The sequence below is a fragment of the Nipponia nippon genome, unplaced genomic scaffold, assembly GCF_047370975.1.
Source record: "Nipponia nippon isolate SJK-2023a ecotype South Korea unplaced genomic scaffold, ASM4737097v1 scaffold_26, whole genome shotgun sequence".
NCBI lineage: Eukaryota > Metazoa > Chordata > Aves > Pelecaniformes > Threskiornithidae > Nipponia > Nipponia nippon.
This window is the reverse complement of record NW_028262343.1, coordinates 1,717,096-1,737,383: the sequence shown is the minus strand read 5'-3', so window position 1 is coordinate 1,737,383 and position 20,288 is coordinate 1,717,096. Positions and strand designations below refer to the sequence as shown.

General features: G+C 40.0%; 1 pseudogene; it reads left to right on the top strand.

The window, feature by feature from the left end:
- Positions 1–14,114: 14,114 nt before the first annotated feature.
- Positions 14,115–15,330, top strand: LOC148055141 (uncharacterized; annotated as a pseudogene).
- The last annotated feature ends 4,958 nt before the right edge of the window (positions 15,331–20,288 follow it).

The window sequence follows — 20,288 nt, the reverse complement described above, 5'->3', positions numbered from 1 at the left end:
AATTAACTTTTCATCACAATGTTCACAATAAATGTATTAAGATTATTCACTTTTCTGGGCAATATAATTTATTTAATGTTTGTCTTGAATAATTTTTCCAATTGTCCTTTGCAGCTCTTCAATTAGTTTTCTTTCTCTGATATTATTTTTAATATTAAGAATGCTTAGTTCCCAGAATGGAAAACCTGCATAAAAAGCCTGCCTGAAGTCAAATTTATTTTACCTTTAGGGTGGCATAGCTTTTAGAACCAAAGCTGATCAAGTTGTAATGGGGTATTAGAATTTTACATATGTATCTATTTTTTACAAAGAACATCAAAATACTAATGCAAAATAATAAAAATTTGCATAGAAAGCACCATATAGGAAATATTCTCCTGAAAGATTTCTGACTTGTGCTGTTTCATAAACAAGTCAAGGATTTGATTTAAATTAATCACTGTTTTTACAAAGATATGCAGCTCCAGTTGATCTTATCTTCTACTTATCAATTTATAAATTATTGTGCTAATTTTATTTTTGCCTTAGATCACATACATAAAATATAGTAGTACATAAGGAAGGAGATGACAGGAAGAGAGGATTCGTTTTTCTTCATCTCATGATATTTTTCTGAATACACATAATGACCACAACATCCAAATTGAGAATTTTGTTGCTAGGAGCAACACCATACAATGTATTCTCCCAGCTGCCTCAGTTATTACAGCTTCATCTACTTATCATCATGTGTATTCTTTACATGTAATGTACTCACTACTAATTTTGTTCTCATTGTACTAATTTTGTTCCAAGTCAACCATTTCTTCCAGAAAGCCCACAGAGACATCATTCAAATAGTTGTTTTGTTCCAGTAACATGTCTGGAAGTGGGATGATGTCAGAGAAGAGAGAGGTAGAAAATACCAGAGTTTAGTTAATGCTAAATGTTGTTTCCCAGGACACTAAAAATAGCACCTGTATGCTTCAATTTGAAATTTTCTGACTCTAGGGTGGAGGGGCTTTTGACCAACATTGAGTATGTTGGCAAACATGTGATGAATGAGTACACATTCAAGAGCTCATTGCCTGAGTACGTAGAGACAGCCACCATAAGAAAATGGGGATCGCTGAACCTTCTGGAGATGAAGTCACCAATAGGTAAAATGATGTTCACCTACATCTTTTGTACTTGCAAAATAGGCATAAATCTGATTACCTCTGCCTCTAGCTACCTGATTTATATCAGGTACTTATTAGAAAAGTTAGCCATGTTATTAGTTAGTTATTAGCCATGAATTTATTAGAAAAGTTTAGGTACATAAGGAGCTTCATATATGTTAAAGGATAGAACTTGGTCTAAATGGGATTTCCCATGTTTGGATGCCCAACTTGAAATGCTTCTAGGAATCTGATCATCAAGTTGAGCACCCATAAATCCAAATGAAGGTAAATTATGTCTGTGGTTAGGTCTGGGTTTAAAAAAAAATCATTATATGCTAATGTCAGGGAGCAGCAGAAGCAGGCTGCTCAGTGAGGGAAGCTGGGAGCTAAGCGTGACAGCAAGGCAGGCAGGGGAAGTGAACTTGCTGAGAAGCAGCACAGGCTCACAGCACCCAAACAAGGTGATCAGGACAGGTCCAGTGATGGTAACGAGGTTCAGCCAAAAATCCTGATTCTCAGACAAGTCCACAGCCACGAGGCAGGTCCAAGGTCAAGCCAGGAAGCCGAGTCAGCAAGTCAATGACAGGACCAGGTCTGGAGACAGTAAACAAGACCAGCCACAGTCCAGTGACAGCCAGACAAGTCCACAGAAATAAGGCAGGTCTGAGATGAAGGCAGGTCAGCAGTTCAGGGCTGGGATCAGGGAGGCACACAGCCAAGCACGGGCACAGCTGCAGGGTAGCTATTGTGGAGACCGAGGGCAAGGGCCTGGGCTTAAAAGCAGTTCCCAAGCAAAGGGGGAGGGCCCCTATGTCTCACAGCTTTTTCTCACACAGTGGATTCCAGACAGCTCCCTGATGCAAGGCTGGGCAGCTGCACTACCAAGGCTGGCCCTGAGCCCAAACAGCCAACTCCTCCAGAAGGGAAGGTGCGTTCAGGTCCCTGGCACCTAATTCCCATCCTTACCAGGAAAGTGGGGTTTCTGCTGACCCACTGCACAATATGCAGTCCCTTGTATTTCATAATGTAACACTTATGATCTACTTTGCTGGTTTAGGATATGTTTTGAGTGAAAAAAGATTTGCACAGTAACAGACATGGAGCATTTGGGGAGAAATTTCTGAAGCATGCTTCCCTGTACTAACAGATGCTATGAATATATTGGCAGTTTTTATATATGTGATACACGTCACCTTTATATTCATTATATTATATACACATTCATACAAATACATACTTTTTTTTAATATTACACATACAAACATGTACAAACACACACACATATGTCAATGCATAACCTGACATATCCTATTTGTGTTAAGGCTTATTCTCAGTATTTCAAGTTGTTACATGTTTTTACAACGTGAAAGACAACCCTTTGTTATTCACAGAATCCAAAGCAGTATACTTAAGGAGGATAAAAGGTCAAAGCAAGGTTAATTGCATTTCTTGACATTTCACAGAAAATATGAGTTCTTTGCATAGTAAAAGTTTAAAGGAGCAGCTGGCAGTACTGGCAGAAAACTATGGAGTTGTGAATCACTATACCAACACAAAAGGGAAAAGCTATCCTTTAAGTGTAATTAGTAAGGCATTGCAGAAGAGTGGGAATGATATAAGTACAACATTAGGTTAATTATGATGAAAATAACCCAACTGTTTATTTTGTGAAAGTGATCTTTTTTTCCTAAATGTACCCTGTTTAGAAACTGGAAAGGAGCAACAAAAACAGAAAAAAGGATTGCTAATAATGCTTTCAAAATACTATAGAATTCAAAAGCCTAACAGACAGAAATACATGTAATTAAAATGCAAAAGCATATTTAAAAGAATCTCTCCTATTAAAAATCTAATTTTGGTTACACTTTTTCTTCACTTTTCAGAGTAAAGTTGAATTCAAAGAAAAGGAGCCAAAGGGGAAGACTTGGAAACAGTTGTGAAATATCTTTTTTGTAACAAAAAGCATCAGGCATGTTTTCTGGACTAAAAATTTTAAAAAGTGTCTCTTGAATTTAGAAAAAATCACAGCCAACTGGACTTCTGCTTGGAGCACTGAATTCTAATGCATCATTTCATAGATAGCTGTCACTGAGGTCTCATGTGTGTAAACTATATGCATCTCTGATGTTTCTAGATGCCTTTTTATATTTTGTTTCCTCAACCTCAGCAGCATCTGTCTCTCTGCTGCTTATTGCTTGTCAAATTGGGAATGGTTATGACAGTCAAGGAAGACTTACTTATTTCCACTAACTCAGATTTTAATGTTAGCAGCCCTTAAACTGACCATTGCAGGGTAGTGGAAAGGCTACACTCAAGCCCCTGAGAATCCCAAACACCAGGAGTAGAGTAACATTTCTTTGAGCAGTATTTCTGCACAAGGAAAATGAGGAGCTAATATTACCTGGGTAGGGTAGGCTGCGAGAGATTTGATTACAGAACTGAAGTCTGTAATCCAGTTACAGAAGCACATTACAAATTTCCCTGTGACACCTGGCAAGTAAGTCTTCATCTGCTTTGTATCTCCAAAATGGAGACTATAGTACTTCCCTACTTGAGTGGGTTAAGGAAGTGTTGGTACAGTAGTGATTGAGACATCCAGATACCATAAAGAATGGGCTGTATAAGAGAGAAGATTTGAGGCCAAATTCTGATTGCTTTGTACTTCCCTAACAAGCTCTGCTAGCCTTGGACATAACTACTACATTCCTTTGTTACAGATTGCTAATGATATAGTACTGTGATAATGTTTGATGGATTATGAAAGGCCACTGTTCTTACTTCAGAATATTTAGAGACACCATACTATACACATATTCAGTGAAAATTCAGTCTTACTCTTTATAGTATTAGCAGCTTTGGTATTGTTATGTAATTCTGAAGACTGCCTTTCTCATATGTCTTGCATTTATCAACAAACAATATCAAAAAGAATTTGAGAAAAAATTAAAGCCAAAGATCATAGATCCTTCTTATTTTTCCTCTTTTTTGTAAGATCACGTACAGTTCACAGCAGATTAATGAACCCAGATCCCAATTTACACTTTTGTTGGAATAATGAACAGGTTTTTTTCTAATTCTACTCAGTTTTAATAGTTATAGCATATAATCCACAGATACTCTTAAAACAAACATTAATGCTGCAGTGTAGGGTTAATTGCTGAATGAGATTATAAAGATGTTTACACAGTTGTAGAAAAAAAATCCATTGCAATAAAAGCAATTTAGTAAAATCCTTAAAACAAAGCTGCAGAGTTTGTGAATATGGCATAAGTGGTCTAAGGAAGAATGGGTAGACCTATATACCTATATCAATGGAAAATGCTGTAAGTCAAATATATTCAAGTCTGGACAACAGAATATTTGTGATTCTATTAAAAAACAGGATAGAAAATGGATTTAATTTTGCCATAAACTAGCAAGTTTATCTATGACCAGGCACATGCTATATTAAAACGTCTGTTGTGAGATTACCCACACAGGATTACCCCCACAGCCTAAGCATCATTGGATATTCAAGGTATACGGTGTCTCCATTTTGTCTAACTGTAGTTAAAATGTTGTTGTGTCACCAGCTAATTATGTCAAAACAGCTGGGTTCATTAGGGACCAGTAAGGTCTTGGGTAACATGACTCCAATTACAAGCATAATAGCTGTTCATAATTTATTAAGCTCATCCTAAATGCTTTTTTTTTTCCTAAAGACATGAACAACTTATTAGGCAGGTCAGTCTAAGAAGCTGACAGAGATCTGAGATGACACTGAGAATAAATTAATAAATATACTCCTCTTTAACATTATGATATTCCTTCAATGACCAATACCTATCTTTTGAATAGTATTTTTCATATCAAAGCACTTTCGCACTTCAATAACTTTTAAACTTCATTCCCTATAGAAACTCAGCTAGTCTAATGTGCCATGTTGAGGTGAAGGATTTGGGTCCCAAAATATTAGAAACATTCACGCTCTTGGAAAAAAAAAAAAGAATGGGCTAAGATGTAGCACTGTGGTTCGTAAGACACCATACAAAGGATGTCTGTAGAGTAAGCGGTGAGACTTCATACTCTTGAAAATCAGAAATGGCTTAACTTACCTTGCCTAACTTGAACCTCTTCTGAAGAGTTTTGAATAGCATAAATTTATAAATGGCATAATACAGTTAAAAATAACACCATACATTTTAAATGTCAATATATCATCTGTAGACTATCTGGATAATAATAATTCTATGACAAATAAAATACAGATCATATTTTCAAATTGGCTTAGCAGAAAACCAGCATATTTCTGTCTCAACTTTTCCAAGTCATCAATATAGTCCTCGGTCTATGAAAATGAGCCTTTAGAAGCACTGAGCACACATATAACAGGTGTGTGCATGTGTGTGTTTCCTCAGTCCTCACTAAATGTAATCTGCTTATGTTTACATGACTATATGTAATCACAGACTTACTGTCCAGTCATAAAACATCTTTAATAATCATAATGGCATTCAAAAAAGGATCGCTGTGTATTGAGTATAAATATTTGTGTATTGAAATACCACAAAGAGGGCCAGTGTTCAGAAAGTGCTGAATGCTAAAATATTGACAAAACCAAAACATTTCGAAGACCTTGACCTACATGCTTAGAAATGAAGTAGCTTTAGTAGGAACTTTGGTAAGTATGCTCATTTCAAGGCAAGCACTGAACAGTAGAAAGACGCCAACATAATATCATTACCTAATATGAATCTAAAAATAAAACATGACCTTTTTTATTTTCACAATGGGCAGAGTCATGGGAAGTATTTTGAGAGCTTAAATACAGAGACAAGCAAGGTCACACTCTTTTCATTTGGTTAATAGATAGAACTGCTAGAGCAGACTGAGAATGAAGTAAACATCATGTTCTCCTACATCCCAACTTCACTGGCACTTTCTTTGATACATAGTTACTAGACACTGAGGAACATTGCAAGGATAATTTTTTATCACACTTTATTTTGTTCTCAATAAAAGTTGTTTAAATTGGATGCTGTTTCTCAGAAGACAGCAGTCAAGGTTGCTCACGATGAACTAAATGTAAAAACTTTTTTATGCAATAAAGTAGATTTTCTGAATCTAAAAGTTTCCATTTTTGTAATTTATTAATGCTATTTATTTATTGAATGACCTAAAATTACTACATGCAAATAAAAATCTAATCTTTTCCTCAGAGATAACACTGATGAGTTGTTTACTCAAGAAGTAGTTTGGAAACCTAGAAAAACAGGTCTGGAAGCAACCTCAAGAGGACATCTAATCTTGCCTACCACAGAGCAGGGTCAATTATATTTATCTCATTAGCAAAATATGCATATGAATCTAACTTGTTCTTAAAGACCAACAGTGACTGAGACTTCATGCCCTCCACACAAGCTACTGGAGGGCTTCACTATCCTACGATTAAACCATAAATCATGCCACAAAGAAGAAGAAGATAAGGTAAACATAAATTAAAGGAAGACTGAGAACAAATGGGGTGGCAGGTACAGAATTACATCTTTTGATGTAACTACAACTATGTTGGTTTTAATTATACATAATTTGTTGATGTTGTATGTGTCTTGCATTTCTTAAGATTTTTCACAAATATTTTTCCATTGCTGATATTTAAAATGTAAGTCAAAGTGCAAGGAGGAAGCATCACAACCACTTTCTGTTTCCTAACTGACTGGAGGTACTCAGGGTCATGTTTCTATGAAGGTTATTTGAGTTCATACAATCAGAATTTACTTTTTGCCAGTAGTCTCTAGTATTTACTTAATATTTGCTGTTTTCATGAACATTTCAGCCAGCAATCTTACTTGCTCTAACACTTGCAGAAGCAAATACAAAAAGAGTTTAAACTTAGTAGCACTTTAATTCAGCTTTAAAAATGTTTGATGAAATGTGAAAAATTTACTCACCTCTAACACCATACCAGATTGCAAATACTAGAAGAACAATTAATCCTAAAGTAAAATAAAAATAATGTATTGCAATATATAAGCAGCTGCATGTTAATTATATCAATGAGAGATAATTTAGAAAAGAAAATTTAGCCTGATCTTTTAAAACTTCCATATTATGGTCTGATATACTGTGAAGCACTCCAGGGAAATCACTAGAAGTCACTGACATTGGACTTTTAAAACTAGAGTATAAACAGCATTGTTGGACCCTGTTTAAACTGCAATAATATCCCAGTCTACTCGAAATCTGCCAGGCCTTCAAAATAGTGCAAGATTCAAGAATCAAATGGGTCATTCTTGTGCCCCTCTAATAACCCTTAATAAAGATTCTTTGAATCAAACAAGGCCTATTATAATACATAAGCAAAGTCAACTATAGAAATATTGAAAGTCTGAAGGAGATGGTAGTCTTCCCACCAGCAGTATCAGCAGCAGCAGAAAAATTCATGGCCACATGGTACAGTTGCTCTCCTTTCGCCCTTCATTCACACTCTGGATAGACCTAAGTCCATGCAAAACACAACAATGGCATTTATATTATTTTCAATGGGTTAAAAAAAAAAAGGAGAGAAAACACACCCTAGTATATAAAGCCAGAAGTTGTAACCCAGAATATACAGAAGAGGAGCTAAGAAGCTGCCAACTCTATATAGTCACTCTTCAACTGGATTTTATGCTTGTGTTAGGCAACAGCAGTCACAATGCATTAACCGAAAGTATTACAAGAGCACTGATTAAATGGGACTGCTATCCATCACAGAGTGCTGCATCTGGTTACTATTAAACCTTAAGTAGTGATTAGAGTCATGAAAAACAGAATTCTAATGGGTTTCTACAAAGACAAAAGCTGAAAAAGTTGACACTTCCTAATGCTCTTTTACTGTCAAAAGGGGGAGGGTTGGTGCTGAACATATGAGGAGGAAAAGTTGGTTTCTGAACTCTAAAATGTAGGCCACTTAAGAAATTTGCCAAACTTGCTACATGCTTACAATAAAACTATCATTTGTGTCACTGGAAGACTATTAGAACCGTAATTTACTGAAGTATTATACTGAAGTTATATTCATGCATTTGAGGGGTTTGTTTACAGTGATGATAATTTATGAGGAAAAGATTCTAGAAGGCTAAAGGAAATTGCAGCCTCTTTTATCAGTTTTAACTGGTGAACTTGTATTACATAGTTATCAAAGATACAGTAACTCAATATTCCATATATGTATAACTCTATGTACAATTTATGCATGGAAGTTTCAGCTTATTAGTCTAGACTGTTTTTTCCTCAGTATCTGATTATTGCAGTTTGGTATTGTTCCAAAATGCTGCTCTAAAATGTGATTCCTGATAAGCTAATAATAAGCTTGAAAAAAACAAAAGCTAAACAGCTCTGTATTTGATCTGCAAATCAGATGCAAGAGAGAAAAGGCTGACATTGTAAATCACAGAGACGTTCAAGGTTAGGGGGCAGCTTGATGGATGAGAAACAGGATGAATTCTAGAGTTCTGGAGTGCTTCGATTAGAAGACTCTGTAGAGGAGATCTCTTGTGTTGGTGAACAACTTACCTTTTCTTTACCCTGCAAAGAAAACCTCTGCAACAAAACATAAGAAAGCACATTACATAGCTGTCAGACCAAAGGTCCACCTAGCCTACTAATTTGGGCAGTGCTCAGAAGTGGATGCTTAGGAACTTTAAAAAGGTTTTTAAGTTTAAGTTTTTTAAAGTAAAAACTGTGAGAGTGACCGAGCACTGGCACAGGTTGCCCAGAGAGGTTGTGGAGTCTCCATCCTAGGAGATATTCAAAAGCTGTCTGGACATGGTCCTGGGCAATCAACTCTATGTGACCCTGCTTGAGCAGGGAGGTTGGACTAGATGACCTCCAGAGGTCCCTTCCAACCTCAACCATTCTGTGATTCTGTGAGGAAGGATACAACAGGCAAATGTATGGTGATATTTCCTTTCAATACATTTTTCCTACTCCAAGCAATCTGTGGCTTAGGAATCTTTTGAATTAGAGGTTGCCTCTTTGTGGATAGTTACTTTGATGGATGTTTCGTTCTTAAATTTGTCCAAATGCTTTTTGAAAAAAAGGTCATACCAAGGACTCAGTCCTGTGGTGGCAGTGTAAAGAGGCTGTGATGTGTGTCATGTGTGTAGCAGGGATCTATGTAGTAGGACGGTCAGCCATATTCTGAAGAGTACTAGAAAACAGCATTACTTTATCACTCATATTTTGACTCTTTCCTTCTGTGTAGTGTCATCATACCTGTCTTTGCACAAAATTTCACTGTAACATAAGATACTCTAAGACTTCTCATGCTGCTGAAAACAAGGACATCCCCCCCTCCCCCCTGCCACCATTATTTACTGTACCCTCTATTTGTATTTATTCATTTAATATGGCTTACCTATTTGGCTTTTTTCCTGTGTCAGATTAGTCTGGACTTCCAAAGTGAGTCCACATTTTGTATATCAAGCTCTATATCCCCCACATCTAAGAATGATACTCAAAATATTTGCTAATATATGCTTAATCCTTGAATAAAGTTGCCAGGCAACATAAGTATTTGATAGTAATGATGATAGCAAGGGTGACCGCCTGTCTGCCACATCAGTTATTGCTACTGAAATACTAGAACGATAAAATTGAGTGTAAATTGTAAGGCAAACATGTTTAGCATTGCTGGCCCCCAGGTAGACCATGAAGGTACTGTCAGAACACAGAATAGCTCTTCGTCTGCGGGCCTTCCGTGAAAAGCATCATGCAGGCACAGCACACTTCCCATCCAGGTCCCATCCCAGCATTCCATCAGGAGGCAGCTGGATGTAGACCTAGAAGTTGGGAATTGTTGAGAAAAAAAAAAAGAAGATTAAAAAAAGGCAAAAGAACAGGAGGCAAGTTTACTGGCTGCGGCTTTAGTAAGGAATTTGCAAGAGAGAGACAGGGGCTGAGGGGGGAAGAAGACCCTTTAGTAAGGAATTTGCAAGTGAGAGATGGGAGCTGGGGGGAAGAAGACTGGATACGAGGTCTGAGATAAGACCAGGAAAAGAAGAAAGGGGAACGGGAAGGAATGCTTGAAAGGAGTGTTATTATTGTGGGAACTTAGGGCATATAGAGTGGGAATGCCCACTCTGGCCACGGGAAAGGACAAAAGAAGGAAATTGTCACCGGGAAGAATTGCCTCGGGAAGATTTGCAATCACAATGACTGGAAGAAAGAGACCCTGCGGATCTTGAAGCAGAAAGATTAGAAATTTTTAATATGCGGGTAACCCAATTGGATCAGCAGAGACATATTATAGGTAAAGTTGAAGGTCGTGAAGTCGAATTCTTGGTGGATACAGGAGCTACATTATCCCTTTTGCATTTTACCCCGAGACGGTCTCAGACCACAGACAGAATTTTCATATATGGAGTCACAAGACAAAGACAGCAGAATCTGAGTAAACCCCTATTAGTAACCATAGGAAACAAGAGTATATGGGGGTGATTTTGATACAAAAATTCACGGATGCTTCTCCTCACAGTCCGAATCTCCCCAAGGGAGAAACGGAGTATTCAGAGAGTCCCTGAAATGAAACTCAATAGCAACAAAGTTACTATTAAGCAGGTACCCTTTATTGCAGCGCTGGGCAGCACTGGGGATTCTCCACCATAAGTGCTCCACCGATTTGGTGGACTTTCAGAGATTATATACTATAAAGTCCCACATATTCCCAGGATTTCCGAGAAATCATTTACATGAACATGAGGTTTCCTGGAACTCATTAACATATGCAAATGTCCGATCCGCATGCGCAGTCGTCTCCCGTGGTGGTCTTCAGGTGGTCTTTGGGGGGTCTTCAGATGAAGGCTCCTAGTCTTCTTCACTGTGTTCACTGATTGACCTTTGCTTCTGGGCAAACTCAGTCCTAGGATCACGTAAACGGTGTCCTTCAAGGCTGTTATAGTCATTCTTTTGTGACCTCCTATCTTCCATGCATTTGTTCTCCCAAGGCCCAGTTGTCTGAGATGGGATTATCCCGGAGCCCCCTTATCTTACAACCATTCTAACTACTCTCTAAATCACAAAGGCCTTTCTTTTGTTTAGTTAAGTGACTAAGATATTTAAATATCCTCCTTGCCCCTAGGCTTTAATTCTTTCAGGAGGCATTTTGATGCAGTGGCTTTGTCTATCTTGGCTTTAACCCTTTCAATTTGTATTGGCGGGGGACTCCCCAGCGTGCCTGTTAGGGAGAGATCTCTTACAGACTCTAGGTGCAGAATTACACTTGTCACCTGAAGGAAAAGATTTAATAATCATGGGAATGACTGTAGTCACTGGAAGCCCAAATAATGAGCTAAAAATACCGGAAGTATTGAAATCGGTACCAACAAAGCTGTGGAGTAAAATTAGCACTGACTAGGATTACTAGTTTCAGCTCAACCCGTAAACAAAAAAAAACAAAGGGAGGAGACCCCCCTCCAGCTGCAAAACAGTATCTGATTCCTCAAGAAGCTGAGAAGAGCATTCAAAAGCAAATAGACCGGTATTTAGCCCAAGGGATTCTGAAAGTGTGTATAATACTCCTATACTCCCCGAAAAAAAAAAGAATAGATTAGGTGAAGATGGGGACCTGGAATATCGTTTTGTACAAGATGTACGGGTAGTTAATCAGTACATAGTGACTCCTCATCCAGTAGCGCCCCATCCCTCTACCACACTTTTACAAGGAGAGCCACAAAGATGGTGAAGGGTTTAGAGGGGAAGCCCTACGAGGAGCGGCTGAAGTCACTTGGTCTGTTCAGCCTGGAGGAGACTGAGGGGAGACCTCATCACGGTCTACAGCTTCCTCACAAGGGAAGGAGGAGGGACAGGTGCTGATCTCTTACCCCTGACGACCAATGATAGGACCCGAGGGAATGGCAGGAAGGTATACCAGAGGAGGTATAGGTTGGACATTAGGAAAAGGTTCTTCACCCAAAGGGTAGTGGAGCACTGGAACAAGCTCCCCTGGGAGGTAGTCATGGTGCCAAGCCTGACAACATTCAAGAAGCATTTGGACAGCGCCCTCAGACATATGGTATGATTTTTGGGGTTGTCCTATGCAGGGACAGGAGTTGGACTCGATGATCCTTGTGGGTCCCTTCCAACTCAGGACATTCTATGATTCTATGATTCTATGAAATACCGCATTGGGCAAGAGATTTTACTGTGACTGATCTAACCGCTGCCTTCTTTAGCATCCCTTTAGGTGAGGACAGCCAGCTTTTGTTTGTCTTTACGTGGAAAGGACAGCAATTAACCTGGACTCATCTCCCACAAGGGTTTGGAGGGTCTCCTACAATTTTTTCACGAATACTGATAAATGATTTGAGTGATATAAAATTACCGGGTGAATTGGCTCTTGTACAATATGTAGATGATTTGCTAATACAGAGTAAAGATGAGGATGCCTGTATAAAAGAAAGTATACATCTATGTACTGCCTTAGCAGAGAAAAGTCATTGTGCATCTGTAAGAGACTGAAGTGTTAAGAACAATTGTCTCAAAGCTTGCTTGTGTGTGTTTATCTGATAAGACCGGACAGTAGACAGCTCTTTTGTCTGATAAGACCCGAGGGCAGACCACTCTTTGGCTTATCAAGTACCACCATCTGGCAAGGAAACTTGTGCAAACTTGCTGAAGCAGCAGGCCATTCTTTGGCTTATCAGGTAGCACCAAGAATAGGACACCAACTGGTATCCGGGTCCGGCCGCTTGCCCCACCAGCAATATATTAGATATGCATGTGTTGGGTATGTGATGTTGCCCTGGGTAACCAAACGGAAACGAGAGGGCAAACTCCCTCTCCAACACCAGATAAAAGACGGCACAACAAAACCTGAGTGTGGCCATCCACCACCGAAAAACTGAAGACTGAGGACCAACGGGACGCCGCTGGATCCATGGTGGTGGCTATCCTTTGCTTATCTCTCTGAATGCTTGCTTAATTTCCTCCTAATATTTCCTGCCTTTCCTATCGCTTTACTCTTTTATATTTACCCAATAAAACGTCTGATTGGCAGCATAGGACCTCGTTTGTGTCTTAATTTCGCCCTTGGGATCATTACAAACCTTCCCTGAGCCTGACAATCAGACCGGGACTTAACAGCATCTCCATCCAAACTTCAGCTGTGTCAGAAGGAAGTTAAATATTTAGGGTTTATCCTAAGGGAAGGGCAGCGAGTAACAGACACAGAAAATAATAGAAGCTGTAATAAAGCTTCCACGTCCAGTCACAAAGAAAGAGTTGCGAGGGTTCCTTGGAGCTGTGGGATTTTGTTGCATATGGATTCCTGTGTTGGGAGAATTAACAAGATCACTGACAAAAGCAACAAGTAATGAGTCGGTAGAACCTATTGCATAGGGTCCGGAAAAGGAGCAAGCTTTTAAAACAATAAAAGGAGATTTGGCATCAGCTCCCGCTTTTGGACTCTCAGACTATACAAAACCCTTTAATTTGTATGTACATGAGTGAAAAGGGATAGCCAGTGGAGTGATAATGCAGAAATTGGGTCTGCATCACAGGCCAGTCGCCTATCATTCAACGCAGCTTGATCCAGTGGCGGCAGGAGCACCAGCTTGTATTAAATCAGCAGTGGCAACAGCGGCTATATTGGAGAAAAGTCACCCACTTATCTTAGGACATTCAGTGACAGTTTATGTCCCACATGAAGCAGAAATACTACTGAAGCAATATGTGACCTAAGCATTGTCACCACAATGGACACATAGGTATGAACTAATTCTCCTAGTGGCAGATAATTTTATTCTGAGGAGATGCAATACCCTGAATCCTGCAATGTTGTTACCATTGCCTGATGAAGGGGAAGAACATCATCAGTGTGAATGGGTAATGCTTACTTCTAGCAAACCATGAACAAATTTAACTGATGTTCCTTTGCAGAATCGAGATTTGGCTTTGTTTGTAAATGGCTCATCCTACTATTTGCATGGACAATGACGGACTGGGTACGCCATGGTCAGCCAAGGACAAGTGATGGAAGCTGAACCACTCCCGACAAGGCTGAGCACACAAGGAGTGGAACTGGCAGCTTTGATGCACACAGCTCATCTAGGAAAGAGAAAACGAGTCGATATCTACATGGACTCTCAGTATGCCTTCGGGGTGTGCCATGCGATAGGAATGCTATGGAAAGAACGAGGATATCTCACATCATCAGGGAAAAGGGTATCCAACAGAGAGGAAATAAGCAATTTGCTGGAATCGGTCCAACTACCCAAAGAAATTGTTGTGATACATTGCCCAGCCCATACCAAGGACACTACAGAAATTAGTAAAGGAAACGCCTTAGCTGATGCAGCTGTGAAGGCTGCAGCCCGGCAATCTCTGAGAGAGTGTATGGTTGCAATCTCAATGAAAAATCAGAATGAATGACCAAATTTGAGAGACCCCAAAACAATGGGAGAAGTGGGAAGCAAAACAAGATGACAGCGGAACATGGATGATTGGAGGAAAACCAGTTTGCCAAAGAAATATTTAATTACCGTGGCCAGGTGGTTTCACGACAAAGCTCATGGAGGAGCAGAGGCAGTGGCTAACCAGGTGCAAAAAATATGGACAGCATCAGGAATTCATGCCGCCACAAAAAGTATCATAAGTAGCTGCGCAACCTGCCAAAATTTTTCAAGTATCAAGCCGACCTCAGAGTTAGGGGGATGACCATGGGCCTACTTCTCTTCTCAGGGATGACAAATAGATCACACAGATATGCTATCCGCCAGTGGATACAAACATTTAGTAGTTATAGTAGACCAATTGTCAGGTTGGGTAGAAGCTTTCTCCACAAGAAAAGCAGACACAGGGGGAGTAGTAAAAGCATTATTAAAGGAAATTATACCCAAATATGGAATTCCCAAATCAATTGAATCAGACAGGGGGACAGGTAGAAAGAATGAACAGAACCTTAAAAGAAAAGATAGCAAAAATATCCACAAACACTGGTTTGAAGTGGCCGGACGCATTGCACTTAGCTCTATGGGATGTGCGAAATGCCTCGTGACAACCCATAGGACTAACACCAGCAGAAATTCTCTTTGGGAGACATTTGGCCATACCAGGGACTTATATCCCAGCTAACACCAGCCTGTTGGATGGAGATGAACGATTGACCCAGTATGTTATAAGTGTGCATAAACAGTTTGCAGACCATAAAAAAAAAAAAAAATGCTGAAATGGTACCAGTCAGCACCACCTGAAGTACAGGTACATGCTATACAGCCTGGGGATAAAGTTCTAATAAAGATATTTTCTTGAAAGTCTAAGCTAGAACCAAAATGGGAAGGGACATATACTGTTTTACTATGCTCTTACTTTGCTGTTAAAGTTTCAGGAAAAGAAAATCGGATACACCACTCGCATGTTGAATGAGTGAGGGATAGCCAACCAGCTGACAAAGTGGACACCCCTTAGGATCCTCGCTATTAGCATTAGGGACTGATCAATGACCTTTGTCTGACATATTAGGCAGGAATGCTTAATAAAAAAAAACAAAGGGAGGACTGTTGTAGAAGTCCTTTTTAGCCCAAATAAGGATCTAAAGGCCTGTTGAAGCCTTAGACTGCAAGCTGTGAACTTTCATCTAGATACGCTGACCGTACGCTGAACTCTTACTTAGCTACATGAAGGAAGGCCCTGAAACCAGTGCAAACCAGGAAGATAAGGTAGCCGAAACCATCGGCAGAAGCTGCAACTCTTCAAGACAAGAAAAGGAATGTCCTGCCTGGAGACAGGGAAAGGATCCAATAAGGAACAAGAAGACCCCAGACCCAAATATTACTATTGGACCAAACCGTCGCATGAGGGGAGGGGAACTTAGACTGTAAGGGTATAATTGCCCAGGGATTTCTTTGTTCGGGGTCCCTCTCCAGAGGCACCCAGCTCGAGCTGCTCTTCACTGCTGTACCACTCAATAAAGTTGCCTGGCGTACATCATATCGGAGACTCTGCTTTGGAGAAACCTAGGGTCAAGCCAGAGGGGAGAGAAAGCGCCCGAGGGTGAGTGTGTGTGTGAGCAAGGAGTCGAAAAGGGGCACCCATCAGCTCAGTGGAGCTGCCCGCTGCGAAGGGACTCCGGTCCTAGCAGTTAAAGTCTCCGGTGGTGTGTGTGCGACTCCCTGAATGGTGTGTGAATGCTCGTGCAGTTGCTGCTCCCTTAACAGGAGTTGCTCCCAAGGTCATCCCAATTACATACTAAAGTATGTCATTGTGGTGGGTTGACCTTGGCTGGATGCCAGGTGCCTGCCAAGCTGCTCTATCACTCCCCCTCCTCAGCTGGACAGGGGAGAAAATATAACAAAAGGCTCCTGGGTCAAGATAAGGGCAGGGAGATCACTCAGCAATTACTGTCATGGGCAAAACAGACTTGACTTAGACAAATTAATTTAATTTATTGCCAATCAAATCAGAGCAGGGTAATGAGAAATAAAACCAAATCTTAAAACACCTTTCCCCCACCCCTCCCTTCTTCCCGGGCTCAACTGCACCCCGATTTCTCTAACTCCTCCCCCCAAGCGGCGCAGGGGGACAGGGAATGGGGGTTGCAGTCAGTTCATCACAGGTTGTCTCTGCTGCTCCTTCCTCCTCACTCTCTTCCCCTGCTCCAGCGTGGTGTCCCTCCCATGGGAGACAGTCCTTCATGAACTTCTCCAACATGTGTCCTCCTCACAGACTGCAGTTCTTCAGGAACTTCTCCAGTGTGGGTCCTTTTCACGGGGTGCAGTCCTTCAGGAACAGACTGCTCCAGCATGGGTCACCTACAGGGCCAGAAGCTCTGCCAGAAAACCTGCTCCAGCATGGGCTCCTCTCTCCACAGGGTTACAGGTCTTGCCAGGAGCTTGCTCCAGCGTGGGCTCTCCACGGGGTCATAGCCTCCTTTGGGAACATCCACCTGCTCCGGCATGGGGTCCTCCATGAGCTGCAGGTGGATATCTACTCCACCGTTAACCTCCATGGGCTGCAAGGGGACAGCCTGCCTCACCATGGTCTTCACCACAGGCTGCAGGGGAATCTCTGCTCTGGTGCCTGGAACACCTCCTCCCCCTCCTTCCTCACTGACCTTGATGTCTGCAGAGTTGTTCCTCTCACATATTCTCACTCCTCTCTCCCAGCTGCTGTTGTGCAGCAGTTTTTTTCCCCTTCTTAAATACGTTATCACAGAGGCGCTATCACCGTCGCTGATTGGCTCAGCCTTGGCCAGTGGTGGGTCCATCTTGGAGCCAGCTGGCATTGGCTCTATTGGACACAGGGTAAGCTTCTAGCAGCTTCTCACACAAGCCACCCCCATAGTTCCCCTGCTACCAAAACCTTGCCATGCATACCCAATACTGTCATGATTTACTTCATCACTATAGGTTCAGCGGTATTGTTGCTAATATCAAAACAGCAGAGTTGGAGAAAAGCTAGAAAGCCACAATGAAGGACACCTTATACTTTATTAGTGTTGCCTTGCCATTGTATTTTTTAGGAAAAATGCAATAAAATATCTAAATTGGATTTTTCAGTGTGCTTTTCTGAAAAGGCATGCACAAAGCAAAGTTGAAATTAACTCCATTATATCTTTGCTGGGTGTTCCTTTATATAGAGGCTTGGTAATGAAAAAAGCAATTATATATGTAAATAGATAGAGTTTACTTGCAGGAAACATTTAATCTTCTCAGAGCTATTTCACAATCTATTCAAGTGCTGTAAAAATGCAAAAGGAATTAATTCCAAATTCTTTTCCCGCCAACAGTTTATAGTATATATTGCATAGTCTCTGTGTCTAACTATGAATACTGAAATTGGTTCAATAATTCCTTGAAATAAAAGGCTTTTTTTTCACTAACTTTCTAGTTATGATCAAAATTGTATCTTTTTCATTAGAGAATGCACTTATAGATATAATTAAAAGTCAACATTTTGCATTCTATTTACTTTTTGAAATTCTCAGTACCTGTTATATTAACATCCTTTCACAACTCTCTCTTAAACACATTCAGAAAGCATGGATTTGGTTTAATCTTCGTATATATATGATAAATATGCTAATCTAAGCAAAACAATCCCTGTGAGATTGGAGAAGTATTCTTTCCATATACTGGAAACTAGAAGAAATGTAGCAACTTCATAAATCTTCCTGTTTATTGCTATTTTGCTAAGGCTTTTTTTTGACTTCTACTGTGGCATATCCCCATGGAAAGAGAGTTCATAGGTCATCCAAGCCCAAAAGTCCTCTCAGAATTATAGGACTGTAATCAGCAACATCTTGAGAAATAAGTGACTGAGCAAATCTTTAGTGAAATCTGAAGCGTACCACTTCAGAAACTTAATTTTATCCCTATTGTGATTATAAAAGTTTCACACAAAGTCTGCCAAAACTCTCTGAAAACTTAATAAGTTAGCACAATGAAACATGAGGACATGGCCTATGCCTGTGTTACCCTCTCTCTCCTACAGGACTAACTTAAATTGCACAGAATTCATATATACATATATGCATATATATATATACCAAAATCAACAGTCAAGGGAAGAAACAATTTATAGGGCCTTTTTCTTTCTTCTTTTCCATTGCCAGGTTCTTTTTGTGCTTTTTCTACTCATTTATGAAAATCAACCTTTATAATTGCCTGACCTTAGTCTGAAAATATATCATGGAAGCAGAAATAATTGACTTAGTTTCATATATGTTATGCAATATACAGCAGACAGGGATTATAATTGCTATATTTGTCACTGAACTGCTATTGCTGATCAGAGATCTGCACCTTGCTTTCAATCTTCCTACAGCACATTCTGCCATTATCCTGCAATTGTCTCAGCTAACATACATTAAAATTGTTGCATACACTAGGACAAGTTCACCTAGCCATGGACACAGCAGAAATCAGCCCCCCTCCAAATTGTACAAGGAATGGAACATCAATGTAAACTGGCTCCAGTTTTTGAAAGGTGCTAGGTCTTTTGAAGTGGTGGCTTCCTGCACTTCACCTGTGTATGCTCCAAGAATCAAATAACATCTCACTACTATTTCTTTAGGGTGCAATGACCACCACATTATTTACATGCCATTTCAAATATTATCTGCAGTGTGGCACAGATATCTGGAAGATTTTCAGATTACTACCTGCTGACAAACCCAAGGGTAATAGCTACTCCATGGGATAGAGAAGGTTTCTTCCTGTTGTTGCAATGCATCATGAGGATCAGCTAGCACCAGGGGTATAAGAAATTTTCAGATGCTGAACTTTTACAGTTTCTCTTGCTTGCCCCACATCTTCATAGCAGCATACAATCTGAGCAAGAGCAAGCAAAACTTTGCAGTCATTCCTATGCTCTCACTGAGGAACTTCTAATTTCTGCATGCAGGGACATTATCTCTGCTGATGCCCATCCCATTATTTCTAAGGAGAAGAATATCTGTCACTTCACATCCCTAGTAATCTGAGCATCACAAGCTTTTACTTAACATTCAAGTGATTTCTCAGTATGCTGTGGAGAATCAGCATGGAGAACATAGGTCAGGCATGATGTGCTGCAGCTGTTAAAATGAAATGTTTTCCTGTGTGTCACATGCTCTAACAGCTTCATACTATATTGCTAAAATTTAGCTGGGAAATAGCAAAGTTAGATATACCATTGAAGTAGCCATTGTTTTTCAAGATAGGATGTAGTCTACTCACCATTGACAGGTCATGCTAGACTAAGGTCAGCAGAAGAATGTCTACCAGTAAGCAAGAAACCAAGGAGTTAATTATGTCTCTTCCATCAAAAGAGAGAATCCTGTGGCCAAAACAAACTCTGAGCACTTTCTTCTGACAATCAGCATAGTCTGTCTTTTGTGGCTTCTGTTTTAACCAGTTGATCTGTATCCTCCTATATTTCTTGGCAAAGTATTGGGCTATATTGGTGGTGTGGTATTGTCTGTGTTATACAAGATAGAAAGAAGCATGCAACTTCACACTCAACCTATAGTGCTGAATCAGTAATTTTTGTGTATATGAATGTTTAATAGGGCCAGACAGCAAATTAATCTTTATGGGGCTCCAGAGGTAAGGGAGATACAGTTTCTCAGCACAACTAGCACATCTCTTCTTCACTAAGAACATTAGGCAATTTGTTTCCCTGAAGTCCTCCATCTCCCTCAGACAT